This window comes from Cyprinus carpio, chromosome B22 (assembly GCF_018340385.1).
Source record: "Cyprinus carpio isolate SPL01 chromosome B22, ASM1834038v1, whole genome shotgun sequence".
Taxonomy (NCBI): domain Eukaryota; kingdom Metazoa; phylum Chordata; class Actinopteri; order Cypriniformes; family Cyprinidae; genus Cyprinus; species Cyprinus carpio.
This window is the reverse complement of record NC_056618.1, coordinates 10,543,715-10,561,179: the sequence shown is the minus strand read 5'-3', so window position 1 is coordinate 10,561,179 and position 17,465 is coordinate 10,543,715. Positions and strand designations below refer to the sequence as shown.

General features: G+C 36.1%; 2 pseudogenes; both read left to right on the top strand.

The window, feature by feature from the left end:
- The first annotated feature begins 3,316 nt into the window (after nucleotides 1-3,316).
- Nucleotides 3,317-8,968, top strand: LOC109047827 (annotated as a pseudogene).
- Nucleotides 8,969-14,260: 5,292 nt separating this feature from the next.
- On the top strand, nucleotides 14,261-16,934 carry LOC122141377 (annotated as a pseudogene).
- The last annotated feature ends 531 nt before the right edge of the window (nucleotides 16,935-17,465 follow it).

Genomic DNA, 17,465 nt, shown 5'->3' with positions numbered 1-17,465 from the left:
CACTCTGGAGCAGTATTCTAGATAGTGTGGATTTAGTGTGCATTAAGGGCATTGCACTTTGGTGTTTTTAAGATCTGGGACAGTCTTGTGCACTTGCTTCCTGTCGTGTGCATGTGATCTCTCTTATGTGGGACAGACCCTGACCTCGTTCTAATGTTAGTGAATTCAGGATATTCTAAACTAGTGTCTGTGTGCTCAAGGCATACAACACACCCCAACCATCTCCATATAAGAGCTTTATGAACAAACCATTTGTAAACATTCGTACACAGATTTCATGCATAAATTTGTGTGCGTTCATGCTTAATAAATGAGATTCCAATGTTTTTTTCTGCAAAGATGCATGTACGTTTACTTATAACTGATAGAGGACCAAAAGTAGGATGTAGCTTCAATCATTTTTAACTCGTTAAACAACACATTTTAATCACAGAAATTAACACATTGTTTTCCCCAGTCTTTATAAACATACTGAAGCTCAAACAGCAGCAGCTTTAGTTTCAGTTGTGACCTGATTCTCATCTTAAGTGTTTTCTGTGCATGACTTCAGTTCAGTTATAAAACCATCAGAATTTTCATCTCATCCTGTTTGTGAATGATATTTGAACATATAACAATTTACTTCCATAAAAAAGTTTGTGTTTGTTCTTCAGGTGTGTTTGCTGATTCAGATGCAGTGAAGTCAGTGTCAGTGATGGAGGGAGATTCAGTCTCTCTACAGACTAACACTGAACTACAGACAGATGATGAGATAATGTGGACATTTGGGCATTCACAGACTCTTATAGCTGACATCAATGCAAAGCATAGAGATTTTCTCCACAATTGATGTTCTTGATGGGAGATTCAGAGACAGACTGAAGCTGGATCATCAGACTGGATCTCTGACCATCACAAACACCACAACCACACACTCTGGACTTTATGGAGTAACCATCAGGAGCAGGACAGATATCACATACAGATTCAATCTCACTGTCTCTGGTGAGTCACAGTTACAGTTTCATTCGTGATAAGTGTTGCTGGTCATCATAATTCAAAGATTTATTTAAGTGCTGTCAAATGATTAATTGCATCCAAAATAAAAGTTGTTGTTTACATAATATAATAATATATGTGTTTGTACTGTTTATATTTATTATGTATATATAAATACATACACATACAGTGTATATTTTCAAAATATTTAAATGTATTTAATATGAATTAAAATGTACATAATAGATATACACACACACATAATAGATATACACAGTACACACACATATATTATGTAAGCAAAAACACTTTGGATGTGTGTAGAATTGGCTGGAACTGAAGTGGGGGGTGGGGGGGGGGGTGCTTGGGGAAGTTCCTCAAGCCGGGATTCAAACTCGGGCCCACAAAGCTAACGGCACTGATTTTGCATACCAATTTAACACAAATAATTAATATACATAAAACCAACCACTTAGTCATTTAAGATCACATAAACATTATTTGATGCAATTTTTCCTTTAAATCTATTACAAATAAAACAGCTATAACATTATTGACTGAGCTGCTCTCATGTTTGATGTTTTTGTTTCTCAGACTCTGTTAACTGTTGTGATTCTGCTGAAGCTGTGATCCGATTGGTCGTCACTGCTCTGGTGGGTGTGGCTGCTGCCGCTGCTGTGGCTGTTCTGGTTTATGACATCAGATCCAGAAGAGCAGAACTGGATGTTTGATTACTGGTTTTTAAATATTTCTGTATTCCTCTTCCCTTAAATACTGAAATCTGAACCTTTAGTTAGTTTGAATCCTAATTTGAATCTTAGTTTGCATTTCAGTATTAAAGGGATAGTTCACACAAAAAATTAAAATTCTGTCATTAATTATTCACCCTCATGTCATACAGCCATTCGTGCTCTGCATTTAACCCATCCAAAGTGCACACACACAGCAGTGAACACACACACACACAGCAGTGAACACACACACACTGTGAACACACACCCGGAGCAGTGGGTTTCATTTATGCTGCGGCACCCGGGGGCCAGTTGGGTGTTCAGTGCCTTGCTCAAGGGCACCTCAGTCATGGTATTGCCAGCCCAAGACTCGAACCCACAACATTAGGATTAGGAGTCAAACTCTCTAACCACTAGGCCACGACTTCCCCTAATGCTAAATTTTAACAAAAATTATTTTTAAATGTTATATTAGGATTTTATTTAATTTTTTTTATGTCTTAAAATACATGCAAAATAAATGAATGATCCTCTGCTGCCATCTAGTTGTCATAGTGAGAATATCATGACCTTGATTTTAAAAGTATCTGTTTTTCTATCAGGTTGCAGAATTTTTCCACTTAAGCATAGCAGATTTTCCATAAAATGTCTCTGTAAGTAAAAATAAAAAAATGCAAATGTTCTTTAAAGCGAATTTTAGATACAGTTTTCTCATTTAATATAAAAATGTAAATGAAGGTAAATGAAAAATATTAATTGCTTGCAGAGAGTTTTCCGCGGGGGCTAGAATACAAGGGGTGCCAGCACTGATCTTGCATACCCCTCAGCAAATATGCAGTTGTGACCCTGGTTCTGGTTTATGACATCAGATCCTGGAGAGCTGAACAGGGTGTTTGATTGCTGATTTTTAAAGTCTTTCTTATATTCCTCTTCCACAAATACTTAACCTGAACTGTTTGTTAGTTTGAATCTGAATTCAAGAAATGGCTAAAAACACATCTCTTCTATCTTCAACTAGCACTATCTAGTTCTCTTGAAAAAAGGCCTTTAAGACATAGCTTTCTCTTTTCTTTTTCTATTGTCAGCACATTGTGTGTGTGTGTGTGCATATATATATATATATATATATATATATATATATATATATATATATATATATATATATATATATATATAGGCTATATATATAGCCTGCTGCATTAGGCTAACCGAGACTTGTCATAGCACTTGCATAATATTGCTCTTTTGTTAGTTTCGAATGCTTCTATTGTTCTCATTTGTAAGTGGCTTTGGATAAAAGCGTCTGCTAAATGACCTAATGTAAATGTAAATCTGAATCTTAGTTTTAAGGTGTTTGATGTTCATATCCACTCTAGATGTTCTATTTTATTCTACAATAAACATTTGATATGATTATAGCAGTGTTTCCTGTTCCTGGCACAGATGTACAATATCGAGTTTATATGAATATTAATATGTTTATATGAATATTAATCATATGAAAACCTCAGAGAACACTTTTATGCACACACTCATATCAGGAGATCGGTTCCTGAAACATAAAGCTTTTAGAGAACCTCTGAAGTCAGTCGGAGACGAGAAACAATTCAGATACTTGGTAAATGATCAACACGCGAGCTGAAGACAGTTGCAGCAGAGACAGATGAGCGAATGGAACGCAGCCCTTCTACGTCAGAAGGGGCGTGGCCATACGAAACGCTTGTTCTTCCGGGCCGGTTAGCTGCTGCTGTTAGTCGTCCAGAAATAGGTAACTAAATGTTTGTTTGATGGTAGTATTTGTTATAATCACGATACGCATTCGGAACGCATAATATATTACGCTGTATTTCGACCGCGTGAGTCGGAACGGCTATATCGCTGAAACTGACAGTTCGCAAAACGTAAACATCTCGATATTCGCAAAGGAGCTGTTCGTTAAATCACTCCGTACGGGACTGGTTAGAAGTAACGGTAAAAACAATACTGTTAACTACATCCGCCGTCATTAATTTGATACTTGACATGAACATATTGTCCGCGACAATTTATAGTGATGTTGTTATCAACGTTTTAAGAACAAAAGGCAGCAGCGATCTATATGGCCTGCCATAGATATCCATGGGCTTGGGACTGAAATATGCAAAAATAAGAGTTTATTGAAGAGAACATGATCCAGAATCCTGCGGTATGAAACCTAAGATACTGAAAGACAAAGAGGTTGGTGTTTATTCTTGATTCTTCATTGAAAAGAAACAGGTTACAGCCTACATTATCAAATAATGTATGGACGGATACATGACAAAATAGCCTTGTACAGCAGTTCTGCTACATGCATTAATGTTTGGAACAGTACAGGTGATGTAAAGTTTTATAATGGGTGACACTGGACCACAAAAGCAGTCATAAGTAGCACGGGTATATTTATAGCAATCGCCAACAATACAGTTCAATCTTTTATGCCAGAAATCTTAAGGATATTAAGTAAAGATCATGTTCCATGCAGATATTTTGCAAATTTCCTACTGTAAATGTATCAAAACTTACATTTTTGATTAGTGTTATGCATTGCTAAGAACTTCATTTGCACAACTTTAAAGGCGATTTTGCACCCTCAGATTCCAGATTGTCAAATAGTTGTATCTCAGCCAGTTGTTTCTCTTGTCATACCCTAACAAATCATATATCAATGGAAAGCTTATCAATTCAGTTTTCGCATGATGCATAAATCTCAATTTTGATTAAAAAAATAACCCTTATTGCTGGTTTTGTGGTCCAGGGTAACATTCGAGTGTGTAGCATTTCACATATTTTCACCGCACAGTTAAACAATTATTTATTATGTTCATTTAGGTGTAATGGAGGTGAAAGAGGAACGTAAAAACCTGAATGAGGTGGAGGAGCAACATCATCACTCCATCACTGACGAAAAACCTTTGGTCCTCTCACAGAAAACAATCAAAAACAAGAAGACTTACATCTGCCCCCAGTGCGGAAAAAGTTTTGCAGGTAAATCACGACTCGAGCGCCACATACGAATTCACACCGGAGAAAAACCGTTCACGTGTTTTGTGTGCGCAAAGAGTTTCGCGTGCAAAGAAAGACTCGACAGGCATGTGAAAATCCACACCGGAGAGAAGCCTTTCATTTGTGAATGGTGCGGAAAGCGCTTGGCGTGTAAAACGAGACTCAAGAGGCACGTGATAACCCACACTGGAAAAAAGCCTTACGCATGCTTGCATTGCGAAAGGAGCTTCACGACGAACACAAACCTGCAGCGGCATGTCAAACTCCACACTGGAGAAAGGCCGCACACGTGCCAAGAGTGTGGAAAGAGCTTCATACGCAAGGAAAAGCTCAGGTTTCACATGACGATCCACACTGGAGAGCGACCTTACAGTTGCGAACAATGCGGGAAGAGTTTCCGACACATCAACGGTCTCAAAGATCACCAGCTCTCTCATGCCGCGGAGAGGTCTTTTAACTGTGATCAATGCGGTAAGGATTTTATTACCGCGTCTGCACTGAAGAGACACTTGAGAGTTCATTCAGGTGAGAAGCCTTTCTTGTGTTCTCTGTGCGGAAAGAGTTTTGCACGAGTGGACTGCTTTAAAAGGCATCAGGAGGTCCATAGTGGTGTGAAGGATCACGTGTGCTATGAGTGCGGGAAGGCTTTTATTACATCCGACCAACTCAAGCAGCACCAGAGGATTCACACTGGAGAGAAACCGTACAAGTGCTCACTTTGTGGGAAGAGTTTCGCTCAGTCGCCGCACCTGAAAGCACACGAGAGAAGCCACACCACCGAGAGCCATCTGGTAATAAGCGATCAAATCATCTACTGATTCAAGTGGTAAAAAATGCATGATCCAAAGGCATCTTGAGAATCTGAATCCCAAAAGGAGTAAGAGTGACTTTCTTGTTTGAACCGAACCTTTTGTTTCAACATTGCATCTGAATAATGTAAATAAACCATTCTATCAGTAGGTCTATACTAAGTGTTTGTCTTCATTAAAAATCGCATGACCAGATGTCAGCTCACTTTATTTCACTAACCCTGCAGTACAACTGTGGAATAACATAATCAGGGGTGTTATGCTATTTTCTATTAAAGCATTTGTTGATTTTAAATAATGTCTTCCCTTACGAGAATTAACCAAGGTTTTACTTACAAAAAAACCCCCAAAAAAACATGGTTACTATAGTTTAACCATGGTTTTGCTGCAGTAACTATAGTTTAACCATGGTATTTGTAGTAAAACTGTGGTTATACAAATGGTAATCAATACAAAAAAAAACGTGGTTACCACACTTTTACTACAATGAAACCAAGGTTAATTCTCAAAAGGGTTGTGAAAATTTAATGAATTATGACTGTTTTGATTATTACTATTGAATTATGGATACAAATAAAAATAAATAAATAAAAAGTCCCTCATTATTTTTTTTATTTTTTTAATTTTTTTTTTTTATGTGTTTGCAGCAGTTCTTTCCTCCTTATTCCGTTTTCTGACAAAAATAAATAAATAAAAAGTCCCTCAGTATTTGTTTTATGTCCTGCTGACACCTGGCGGCGAACACGAAGAAAGCAAAAAGTTGGTGGACGTGGGGGGAGAAACTGAGCCTTTCACAAATGAAAACCAAACCCTTTAAACAGGCTCCACGTGTCTTTTATTTCAAATAAATACACAATACATTTCAGGTACACTTTTCTGCCACTGCAGAATGCGTTTTATCAAGTTGCATCTCCTTGCGTTGTATTTTCTACTCCAGTAGGTGGCGGAAACGTGCCTTCGAGTGTTTTGTGTCCCGCCATGAAACGTAGAAGAAGATGATGCTGGAGGAGCCGTGAAGATGATGTAGGTTTCATTTCGATGTTCTTTTTTAAGTGGGGTCAGATTCCAGTGTAAACAAAGATGCTGTCAGCGAAATGTTAATATATTATTTATATCATTATAAATAGTCTTATTTTATTTTTCTATGTGGAAATCATGGAACATTTATTTTAACGTTTCATACTAACAAACGGTTATTTCTTAGTTATATATGAATATAGTAAATTAATAAAACAGTAGCCTACGTATTTGAGTTGAAAAGTGATGACTAATGGAAGTAAATACTATTTTAAATGATTCCAAAGTCTTATAGTGAGAGCTAACACAAATATAGATGATTTTCAAATAATTATCAAGAGTGGTTTAGTTGAGGAATTTTCCAGAGTTTCGCGCTCTTTGTTTGAAAACGGCAGTAACGGTCGATCGGTTGAACGCAACAAGCAACGGTCAGTACGCTTTAAATTTCCCGAAATACGCATATGAATCTTTTGTTTTGAGTATGACATAACTGAAAGTAAAGATAACACGCAGTTTAGATAATTCACTGATTTCATCATTTTGATATATTCCCCGAGTTCATTCAGTAAAGGGTCAGTATGATTCCAAACGATAATTCGCGAGTACGTAATGTTGTTTGAACAATACATTAGTTCCCTAATCTATATGTTAAATAGGGTGCCGATAAATGTAAGATTAACATCGTATAAGAATTTATGATATATATTTAGATCATATACAAAGATGAATACATAATATGAGTTTAAAAAAAACTAAATGTATTGTAATTGGTTTATTTTTTTGGCAGATCTGCTCTGTACAGTGATAACAATCACATCTTCAGTGACGTTCCGCTAAAAACAGTTCAACAATAAATGCTGGAACATTGAAGATGAGCGTCCAGTCCACCAGGAAGAAGTGAAATCTGTAAAGCCAGTGTTTATTGAAGGACAGTGAGAACATGAGAGATCCAGAACCCTGCAGAATCAAACACACTGAAGAAAAAACAGGTTGGTGATTATTCTTGAACCTTCAGTAATGAGACTGAAGAACATTCAGGTCATAAAAGCTGCGTGCAGTTCATTGGATTTAGTTGTAGTAATAAAAAAAAAAAAAAAAAAAAAATAGCTTTGAAATAACATAAAACCAGCAACTAATACCAGATTTGGAAGTTAGAAAACCATAGTGGCTGTGAGAATTTCCTAAATCTAGAGCAAAGCTTTTGTTTTGGGACTTTTTTAATGATTTAATTTCCTATGTTCATGTAGACCTGATGGAAGTGAAAGAGGAAAGTCAAGAACTGCTTGAGGAGAAACGTAATTCAATACCTGGAGAAAAATCTTTGAGTTGTTCACTGACTGATAATAACAATAAATCCCAAAGACGAGAAAGAGTCAAGAAAGTTTTCACCTGCCCTCAATGTGCAAAGAGTTTTACGCAAAAAATCGGCCTTGAGCGCCACATGCTAATTCACACCGGCGAGAAACCCTTCACTTGCTCTCAATGTGGGAAGAGTTTCAGGTGTAAAAGGAACCTTGTGGATCACATAAGAGTTCATACCGGAGAGAAACCGTTCACGTGCGACCAATGTGGCAAGAGTTTCGCATACAAAACAGGCCTGAACAGCACATAAGGATCATACGGAGAGAAACCTTCATGTGTCCTCAATGCGGAAGAGGTTTTGCACTCTCAGGAGCCATTAGGAGGCACATCAAAATCCACAGCGGAGAAAAGCGCGCACACATGCGATCACTGCGGAAAGAGATTCACCTATAAAGAAAAACCTAAAGGAAACACATGAGGATCCACACCGGAGAGAGACCGTACACTTGTGTCGAGTGTGGAAAGAGCTTCACACATGTCAGCAGTCTTAAAGAACATCTTCACACTCACTCAGCTGTCAGGCCATTTAACTGCAACCAATGCGGTAAAACGTTTCTTTCATCATCCATACTAAAGAGACACTTGCAAGTTCACATGCAGGAGAAGCCATACTTATGTTCTCTGTGTGGAAAGAGTTTCGCACGACTGGATGGTTTTAAAGAGCATCAGAAGATACACACCGGTGTGAGAACTCACGTGTGTTTCGAGTGTGGGAATGGGTTTATATCAGCCACGCACTTGAAACTGCACCAGAGGATTCACACTGGAGAGAAACCTTATAAGTGTTCGCACTGCAACAAGAGGTTCTCTCGCTCAGGAACCCTGAAAGCACATGAGAGGATTCACACCGGAGAGAAACCATATCACTGCACTGCGTGTGGGAAGAGTTTCAACCAATCAAATCAGCTGCTGAGTCATAAGAAGAAACATCACTCTGTTGTATTGTCGCAATGAGCTTTTTATCTTCAGAAACCAGGACTTTCTAAGAGGTGTGTGTGTGTGTGTAGAAAACAAAAGTTTGGGGTCAGTAAATTTTTTTTTTTTTTTTTTTTTTGAAAGAAAGAAAGCGATATTGAGCAGCAAATCAGAATGATTTCTGAAGGATCATGTAACAGTGAAGACAGGAGTAATTATGTTGAAAATTCAGCTTTGATCAGTAATTAAATCACATTTTACAATATATTCAACAGCCATTTTAAATTGTAATAATATTTCACAATCAAATAGTTTTTACTGTAATTTTCTAAAATAAATGCTGCCTTTATGAGCAGAAGAAACTTCCTTTAAAACCATTAAACAATCTTAATTATTCCAGACTTTAAATGGTAGTTAATATTTTAAATACCTAACAAACAGGTATACATGGCTCATTAAAAATATTTTGCACATGATCAAATAAAAAGTAACTACTTAAAAAAAAAAAAAAATTAAATCTGTTGTTTTACTCTACATAGTTTTTACTATTATATCATTCTGATTATCATACAGAAATGAAAACATCATACAAACAGCCGAATACTGCTCACATTACAGATAAATCATAGCTTATTAATATAAGAAGAATTCATTTGCAAAAACCGATAACTGATAAGTAATAATAACTTGAACAAATGCAGGTAATTTACAGAATTAAAGTTCACTGAAAGTATTTTTTTTTTACATATTAAAAGTTTGTTTTATAGCAAAAGCAGATAATGCCAACAGTCTTTTTTTGGCAAAAGCAGATAACTCCACATTTCATGTCTTAGAGTTTAAAAAACACTTGTTTAATCTTTGTAATCTCCTCAGATGACAATGCAGATGCCAGACAAACATTGTTGTTGTGATGATAAACTGTATGGATGTGATTACACGCAATACACAGAGCTTTTCCCTCACCATTGTAACGCGCTGCTTTTGCAACGTTCCGTGAAAAGGTTTCAGCTTTTATTTTCCTTTTTTTGCCCTGAAGAAGATATCACAGGTTCATCAAGTTCGTTGAAATTAGCTTTGATGAAACTCCTCTCAGCTAGAACATCTTTTCAAAGTGAAAGTAGCCTTGTCACCTGACCTGAATAAAATCACGCGGATTTGCTCAAATTGACTTATCGGCTTCTGTTCAAAAACAACAAGGGCGCTTGTTGGCTTCTGCAGTAAATGTGAACTCGCAATGCCTTGAAAGTAGACAAAACCGGCTTTTTGGCAAAACGTGTTTAGGGTTCAGATCGCGCTATATGTGGAGAATAATGCACAGCACAACATTCAAATAAACTTCATATGCCCAATGGCTCTTTCGGTCATTTTTGCAAATTTTAATATCTGGCAAATATTTCAATATGTGCTTTTCAGTATCCAATAAAAGTAAGCATGTTCTGGATGATTTTTAACTAAAAATAAGTCTATTAATATTTTAAGTAACTATACTATATTAATACATGTATAGCTTTACTATATTAATATATGTTTAAAAGAAAGATTTGCAGTATTTATTCACTATGGTGCTTTCAACTGTCGAATCACAATGTACTGCAGTCCAATAGAGGGTGCAAGTGCACCATAATTTGCTTCATCGCCTGCCACAAATGTTAAAGAAGAATGAGATGCTGAACATAACTGCCTTGTCCAAATACCCACACTTGCGGTCTTTGCACTTGATCACTTGACTACTTATATAACGTATTTCCTGTGTTTGGCCCCAGTGTTCAAGTGAGGATGAAGACCACAAGTGTGTGTACAACTTTTCGTTACCTGATGGGACACACTTTAATTTCTGGTGCTTCTAATTACGTGATAAATAGCAGTTGCAAATGATGTACAAAATAAATATAGGCTACTCACCTTTGCACAAACAAAACTTGTAGCACTTTGTTTTACTACCAAATTATGTTATATTTAATTATTATTAATATTTAACTTATATTGGAAAGGTTTCCATGACCTCTTGCGATCTTGGCAAAAAGTCTCACGATTTATTTCCACAACATGATGCACGATGGGATACACTAAGCCTTGAATACCGCTCTGTAGCAGTTGGGCACTGCGCTTTGGCGATTTTAAGATCTGGACAGTCTTGCACACTTACTTCCTGTTGCGCACACGCGCTCTCAAGTGGCCAACACCGCAAGTGTGTGTATTTGGACAAGGCAAACCTCTATCAGAACACTTTTGACGCAATGCCACTAGAAGGCAGAGCCTGCAACCTTTAAGTAGTGGCTAATGCTGACAATCTCCAGCAGAGTGTGTGTATTTGGACAAGGCAAACCTCTATCAGAACACTTTTGATGAAAAAACAAATGTCTTCATGGTATCTTTTGTCAACTCTGTTACGGAAAAATTAGGCAATATGTAGAAATAACAATAAATCATAAAAGGAAGATCCTTCTTGTATCATAAGACAAACAGTCCTTACATTCCAACATTTGGAACTGAGATAATACTTCACCTATGCATACCTTAAAAATAAAAATACCTATATGTCTTCACAGAATTGTCTGCTTGGAGCAAACATTTTTAATCTGAAAATGTAATATATACAATATCCAGTAAAAAAAAGATAAATGTTGTTTAAATATCATAAGGGTGCATCATATCTCAATAATGTTTATGAGATTTTAAACAATTGTATAGTTTTTTTGTGAAAATAGTTCTTAAACAGAGTTGACCCTGTAAGTAACAGAATTGTCAGGTGGACTGTCAATTCTGTTACCCCATTGGTAACAGAGTTTGACGGTAACAGAATTGACAGTTTTATTTTATTTTTGCCAAAAACTCCACTTGCTAGCATAAATGCTAAGAGCATGTGGCACTAATGAAATCATGATTAAAATACCTTTAAATAATCCAGTTTGTGATCAGTAATATATATATATATTATTTATTTTTTTCCTTTTGATATCGTGGTAACAGTGTTGACTTTCTTCAAAATAACTCATGGTATAAGAACTTTTAGATGAAAATATTTTCTCAAAGAGAGCACACATACTTTTCAGTGCTTCAGATCTTATCAGCGAGGGAAAGTGTCATCATTTCCTGTTTCTTAGTTGTGGGAGATAATTCCACCAATTTAAAGGCAAAATATTATACGGTAACAGAGTTGACGCAAGATTTATGGACACACATTTTTATAAGAAAAAAAGTTATTTTTAAACAATTTAATGTTGTAGAATTAAGTAAATTAGTATTTAGGGCTTTTAAAAATAAAATGAATTAAATATTACAAAAAGAAAAATACAATAAAATATTTTGATTACACAATGACTATGGACTATTTCAGACCACAAGAAATCATGATTTTTAGCTATTTAAGACACTTTTTGCACAAATTATTATATTGTTATTGACTGTAAAATCTTGTAATTCATAATAAGTAACAAATTATTAAAATAATTAAAAATATAACTGTTTGGGGAAAAAAAGCTGAAAAAAATAATGGCTTTGGACACCAAATGTACCTGCAATTATAGAATCCCTATTGTTCAAGCATTTGGGGTCAGTACTTTTCTTGAAATAAAGTGCTATTAAAATGTTTATATTTATATATATATATATATATATAATATATATATATATATATAATATTATATATATATATATAAATCAGCATATTAGAATGATTTCTGAAGGATCACGTGACACTGAAGACTAAGATAGATAGACAAATTCTGAAATTTTTGTTGCGTAACGGTATGTTTTTTGCACACTCTTTACAAACAAAACACAATTCACAATAGACAGTAAATATAGAAGGAAAAAAAAACAATTCCTGGAGTTTTTATTTTACATGTATCGATTCAGCTGTGGGACAGTCTGATGTACAAAAGATTTTTTTACTTTCACTCGATTAAATTACTGGAGTAATGATGATGAAAATTCAGCTTTGATCACAATAATCAAATACATTTTGGAATATATTCGCATATAAATCTGTAATACCATTACTGTTTTTGGTAGTATTTTGGTTCACGTGTACACAAGAAAATCCGAGTATTTTGTTTCTGTCATTTGTCAAATTGCAATATGCTCCACGCTCCAGTCCAACAGGAGGCGCAAATGCACCACGAATTGGTTTGTCATCCACCACAAAAGTGAAAGAAGAAGGATGCGATGAACGCAACATGTTTATAGGCTGTGATTGACTGGATTGATTTATCTTCTAGGGTGAGTGAAAATATATATATTGCTGATGCTGAACTGATCTCCTTTTGAACGATCTCTGTTCTTAAATCCCAAAATCGACCTGTGCGTTTTTCGTTTATGTGTGAATAACACGTAACTACCCATCATCAGCAGAGCCCTGCTATCAAACACTTGCATTAAGTTATGTGGTATTTTAATAATATTAATACTTGTCTTTTTTATCCTCTTAAATGTGGCGTGGCAGATCTCAAATTTTCTCTCGGTTCAAGTGTCATTTCTTTAGTTTTATTCTATACACCTTTTTTTCTAACTAGTTTATTACACTTCCGGTTTGAGGACGTTGAACTCAAAAATACATTTCAAATCGTAATTTTTCGCTACAAATAATCCTCACTCGTCAAGTTTGAGTTAAGGAGATGTAAATTTTACTTAATGTATTTTGTCAGGAGAATAACTGTAACGCTTGGTATTCAAATATAACATGGTATAACAAGAATCCTCCTTTCAGTCTGCATCCTTTCCCTCCTGATTATTTTCTGTTTTTCCTTTGTATTTCGCTGTAATCCCTGCTGAAAAAAAAAAAAAAAAAAACAACATATGCTGGTTAGGTATGTTTTGACACTGGGATGCTGGTTTATGCTGGTCATGTGCTGGCAAAGGACCAGCATAAACCAGCAAAAGGACCAAGCATAAACCAGCATAAGCCAGCAAAAGGACCGGCATAAACCAGCAAAGGACCAGCATAAGCCAGCAAAAGGACTAAGCATAAACCACAAAAGGACCAAGCAAAAACCAGCAAAAGGACCAAGCATAAACCCAGCAAAAGGACCGGCATAAACCAGCAAAGGACCAGCATAAGCCAGCAAAAGGACTAAGCATAAACCAGCAAAAAGACCAGCATAAACCAGCAAAAGGACCAAGCATAAACCAGCAAAAGGACCAACATAAACCAGCAAAAGGACCAGCATAAACCAGCAAAAGGACCAGCATAAACCAGCAAAAGGACCAAGCATAAACCAGCAAAAGGACCAGCATAAACCAGCAAAAGGACCAGCATAAACCAGCAAAGGACCAGCAAAAACCAGCATAAACCAGCAAAAGGACCAGCATAAACCAGCAAAAGGACCAGCATAAACCAGCAAAAGGGACCAGCATAAACCATCAAAAGGACCAGCGTAAACCAGCAAAAGGACCAGCGTAAACCAGCAAAGGACGAGCACAAACCAGCATCAAAACATACCAGCATATGCTGTTTTTTTTTTTCAGCAGGGATAATATGAAAAAAGACAACATATACTGTGTATTTGTGGTCTGTTCGTTCTATTTAATATATGATAATAACTGACCATCTCTGTCGCTTTAATACCGGTTTCAGGACGAAATAAAGATTAATAATCATCCAAAGGTAAGTTAAAAGGAGGAGTATGCTACAAGTCTTGAGAGATGCATTTTGCTAAATATATGCATCATATAACATCATTATGATTTTTTTTACTGTTCTTCAACATTTCATCTCTGTTCAAATAAACTGACCATTTAAATGTTTATATATATATATATATATATATATAATTTTAATAGAAATATGTATTTTAATAGAAATATAATTATGCAGTTGTAACTTGAGTGCAATTTAAGCAATTGTTCACAAATCAGTTCATTTTAATTATCAATGGTTTAGTATTGTAGTACTGCCTGACTAACTGATATCGAATCGAATTGAAAATTGAATAAAATTTCAAGCTTGTGAATCCGAATCGAATTGTGAAATTTGTGGTCAAACTTAGCCATATTGATTACTATTTGTATAACCACAGTTTTACTTAAAAAAAAAAAAAACAACCTGGTTATACTATTTAGTGTTGCAAAACCATGGTAAATTTATGGCTACCATGGTTTAACTTTAACAACCATTGTGACAACTTATCACAGTAGGTTTTTTTTTTTTTTTTAAATATCTTTTTACTTTACAATTTTTGTTTGTTTTTTACTGAGATTAATTTTTTCTTCTTGAATTTCAGTCCTGATGGATGAGAACAATGAGGATGAAGAACTGAATGAAGCAGAGGAGAAACACCCTCATGTCGAAACTGGAGAACAACCAGAGCCGAGGCCAAAAAAATCTTTCGCCTGCCCTCAGTGTGGAAAGACTTTTAACTACAAACACAATCTTCAGGTTCACATGAGAGTTCACACTGGAGAGAAGCCATTCATGTGCGATTATTGTGGAAAGAGCATCAAATACGAAAGAAACTTTCAGGAACACCGGCGAACTCATACTGGAGAGAGACCCTATTCATGTCTTCACTGCGGAAAGAGTTTTGCTAATAAAAAAACCTTTAAGATCCACACCAGGATCCACACTGGAGAGAAGCCTTTCGCATGCTATCTGTGTGAAAAGAGATTCACACAAGCAAGAGCTCTCAAATCGCATTTGCGTTCTCACTCTGGAGAAAGACCGTTTCACTGCGACAGTGTGATAAAACATTTTTTACAGCATTATCTCTGAGGAAGCACTTGAAAATCCACACGCAGGAGAAACCTCATGTGTGTTCGTTGTGTGGAAAAGCTTTTACAGAGCTTGGTTCTTTAATAGTACACCAGAAAAGACATGACGGTCTGAAGAATCACATATGCGGTGAGTGTGGAAAGTCGTTTATCACGAATAGTGAACTGAAAGTCCACCAGAAAGTTCACTCTGGAGAAAAACCTTTCCGGTGTTCATACTGCGACAAGAGATTTAATCAAACCGGACATCTGAAAACACACGAGAGGATCCACACCGGAGAGAAACCGTATCCCTGCACCGCATGCGGGAAGAGCTTCAGTCAGTTCGCTTCTCTTCTCAGACATAAAGGCACTAATATCTGCAATAGTTTTGACAAAACTTGATGAACCATGATTTGAAAATCATTAGACATTGAAGTGGTGTTGGAAGCGGTGTATCAATTGTAAGAGAAAGTGACCCAATAAATATGCTATTCCCTTATCAGTTCTCAATTGGAAACAGTTACAATGAACCAGGTAAACTAGAAATTCATTTTGATGATCTGCTTGTCCAAGGGATTCAAAAGGACTGGAGCCGCAAAGTTAAAAAACAAAAGAAGATGGAACAGCGCCGAGGGAAACGAGATGGAGCTGGAACATCAGAAAATCATCTTTAAAATAAGGACAATGATCCAGTTACTTAGGAAACAGCTGAAGTAAATATATGATTTGAATAATTTTCATTAGAAGTAACTCTTAACCGAGCCTCTAAAATATTTTAGATGCATTTTGAACATGTTCCCGTCTGCGGTATAACAAGCAGGTGTTGCTCAACTTGTGGTTAGCAACAGTTAAAACTGCCATGTGTATATATATATATATATCTTGTTTAAGTTGTACAACGGTTTTGCAAGGAGATGCATTTTGCAACATATACGGTTGCGAGATGGAACTTCTAGCTAACTGTTATGTTACATATTTATCTAATCTCAAGAAGTGTTGCTATGTAGTTTAGAAACTGCTATCGGTCTTGAAGGTGTCACAGTTGTTTTGATTAAAGTAGAGATAGACTCGCTCTTTGAGAGAGGCTGCAGTTTTGCCATTTTAATTTATGCTACTATGAACTTGTTAACTGTGTCAAAAGTTACACATCCTGGCTTGGGTAACTATAGCAACCTAGGTTTCTGCTTACAAAGAGTTAAATGTGTGGGTGTTTGTGTTCACTATGTTTGACAAAGAAGGAAGTAAGAAAGGAGGAGACTTATTGTATTAATGAAAATTTTATGCATGACTATGAAATGCTGTGTTTGGAGCACATTCACGCCGCACTTCGAGGTGAAGACGTCTCGCTCTTACTTCTGATATTAATACTTATGAGTTAATGTTTTTAATAAAGTGAAACCATTTCCAAACAAATCTCTGAGTATTTTAATATTGGTAGCCTGTTATCTCAACTTGAAAAAAGACTTCTGTCGAAGCCCCAAGTAGCCCGGACCTTGCTGAGCGAGCTCGGACACCGGGGAGAATTGCTGAAACTTCTGACTACACCTTCCTTTACAAGAGGTAAGGGCAAATCTATTGATTGCAACTGCTTGTGGGTAAAAAAATATGTTAATTAGAGGATTTCTGGGTCCTTAAATCGGTATACAAAAATATAACACAATGTAAGATTAAAGTGACATTAAATCAAACTTGATTTATTTTCTAAATCCATGTTACGGAACAAATCATCGATGCATGTTTTTCATCAAATGTCATAACTTGCTGCAGTTCAGCCAATTGCGTTCAGATCCAGCACAGTTCATTGTCTGCAGGTAAACTACCAGTCAAACGTTTGTAAAAGAAGTCTCTTCTGCTCAACAAGCCTGCATTTCTTTGATCTAAAGCGTGGCAAAAACTGTAAAATTGTGAAATATTTTTAATATTTAGAGGAACTGCTTTC